The sequence below is a fragment of the Clavelina lepadiformis genome, unplaced genomic scaffold, assembly GCF_947623445.1.
Source record: "Clavelina lepadiformis unplaced genomic scaffold, kaClaLepa1.1 scaffold_143, whole genome shotgun sequence".
Lineage (NCBI taxonomy): Eukaryota > Metazoa > Chordata > Ascidiacea > Aplousobranchia > Clavelinidae > Clavelina > Clavelina lepadiformis.
In genome coordinates this window covers 7,501-10,000 of record NW_027508310.1, presented here as the reverse complement: position 1 = coordinate 10,000, position 2,500 = coordinate 7,501, and the positions used below count along the sequence as shown (strand labels likewise).

Sequence of the window (2,500 nt, the reverse complement as noted above, 5' to 3'; positions counted from 1 at the left end):
AATGTTCAATGATCAACTCAATTCCCGACGAAAGACGGTCTATTCTGAGTTACCCAAAACGGTGACTGGCAGGTGAGTGCATTTGATATATTTCTTTAGCGTTTGGACGTGTGTGATTCAATATATTTTGTATGACACTCTGTTACATTGGCGTAATTGAGCTCTTCAATTTAATTTAATTTAATTTTATTTTATAATTTAACAATAACTTTAATTGATAAATACGTTGTCATTGCCTTGCATTGACTCACGTAGCTTTGCAATGCTGCTTGACGATTATTTGATGATTTTGTTGTATGACATATATTGTTATGATTATATCGATTAAAATTGTGCACTTTGACACTGTATGGCATTAGATTAATTTTATAGACTTTTGACTTCGAAATTTTTTCAAGTCGATTCACACCAAAAAAATGTTAAGTCCAAACGCCCAGGTCGCGCGGATAGCCCTCACCCGCCGCGGATTTTCCCAAGTCGGAAGAGCTTTAGCCGCGAGTCGGTGTTTGGACTTTAACTTTTTGTTGGTGTGATGAGACTTGAACATTTTTTAGAGTCCAAACGACCAGGTCGCGCGCATAGCTTTCACCTGGCGCGGATTTTCCGAACTCGGGAGAGCATCACGCGCGGGTCGGTGTTTTGGACTCTGAAAATTTTTCCCATCCACTCCAAAAAATGTTAGAGTCCAAACGCCCAGGCCGCGCATATTCTCTTGACCGAGCGCGGATTTTTCGACCTCGGAAAAGTTTTTGCCGCGGGTCGATGTTTGGACTCTGAAATTTTTTCAAGTCTCGACAAAAAGTTAAAGTCCAAACGTTGGGAAATATTTTCAGAGTCCAAACGTTCGAGTTGCGCGCAGTGCCCGGCCGGGGCGCGGTTCGGCGGCCACGGCAAGCGGCCACGCACCTTCCCAAACTCCAAATCCGGCCGCGAGGTCGCGCGATCCCGAGGCCGTTCTGGGGTACCATGGCGATGCAGGATTCTGTGACTACTATGAGGGAGCAGGCAGTCGTGTGAGCGAATGCGCGCGCGAGTGCGAATCGAAGCAGAATCGATCTCGGTTGGCGTCGGGCACGATGGGCAGATGTAATGCTGTTCGCGCGGTCGCCCATGCTTAGCCGGGGTTTTGAGCGGTCTGTCGGATCCAGTGGCAAGCTATCGGCGTGCCTCGGCGCGAGTATTGCACTCGAATCGCCGGGCAGCGTCCGGAATCGACGGTTTTCGGAGCTCGTGCAAGCCGCGAGCGTAGTGTTTGAGTAGCGATGTACACGGAGAACGTGTGAAAAGAAACGCGGGGCGCCCGTCGTCCCGCAGCAGCCTCGTTTGCTGCGAATAGCTACCTGGTTGATCCTGCCAGTAGTCATATGCTTGTCTCAAAGATTAAGCCATGCAAGTGTAAGTACGAGCTCTCGTACAGTGAAACTGCGAATGGCTCATTAAATCAGTTATGGTTCATTTGATCGTACGTGTTACTTGGATAACTGTGGTAATTCTAGAGCTAATACATGCGAAAAGCGCCGACTCACGGAGGCGTGCATTTATCAGACCAAAAACCGACCGGGCCTCGGCCCGTGCTCGTTGGTGACTCTGGATAACTTTGCGGATCGCACGGTCTTGCACCGGCGACAAATCATTCAAGTGTCTGCCCTATCAACTTTCGTCGGTACGGTATCTGCCTACCGAGGTTCTTACGGGTGACGGGGAATCAGGGTTCGATTCCGGAGAGGGAGCCTGAGAAACGGCTACCACTTCCAAGGAAGGCAGCAGGCGCGCAAATTACCCATTCCCGACGCGGGGAGGTAGTGACGAAAAATAACAATGCAGGACTCTAACGAGGCCCTGTAATTGGAATGAGTACACTCTAAAACTTTTAACGAGTATCCATTGGAGGGCAAGTCTGGTGCCAGCAGCCGCGGTAATTCCAGCTCCAAAAGTGTATATTTAAGTTGTTGCGGTTAAAAAGCTCGTAGTTGGATTTTGGGCTCGGGCCGTCGGTCCGTCGCAAGGCGTGTACTGGCGTGCCCGGCCTCACCTTCGGTTCACCGTCGGTGCTCTTGACTGAGTGTTGGCGGCGGCCGGAACGTTTACTTTGAAAAAATTAGAGTGTTCAAAGCAGGCGGTTCGCCTGAATAATGGTGCATGGAATAATGGAATAGGACCTCGGTTCTATTTTGTTGGTTTTCGGAGCGCGAGGTAATGATTAAGAGGGACGGACGGGGGCATTCGTACTGTGCCGCTAGAGGTGAAATTCTTGGATCGGCGCAAGACGAACAACTGCGAAAGCATTTGCCAAGAATGTTTTCTTTAATCAAGAGCGAAAGTCAGAGGTTCGAAGACGATCAGATACCGTCCTAGTTCTGACTATAAACGATGCCAACTAGCGATCGGGGGGCGTTACTTTGACGACCTCTCCGGCAGCTTTCGGGAAACCAAAGTCTTTGGGTTCCGGGGGAAGTATGGTTGCAAAGCTGAAACTTAAAGGAATTGACGGAAGGGCACC

The 2,500-nt window shown here is 49.4% G+C and overlaps 1 non-coding gene across 1 annotated transcript in view; it reads left to right on the top strand.

Annotated features, from left to right (window-relative positions):
* The first annotated feature begins 1,337 nt into the window (after window positions 1–1,337).
* LOC143473160 (small subunit ribosomal RNA) overlaps window positions 1,338–2,500 on the top strand; it is a 1,808-nt gene continuing 645 nt past the window's right edge. The window contains exon 1 of the ribosomal RNA XR_013120449.1: window positions 1,338–2,500. This exon is cut by the window's right edge and continues 645 nt beyond it. This is a non-coding gene — a ribosomal RNA (small subunit ribosomal RNA).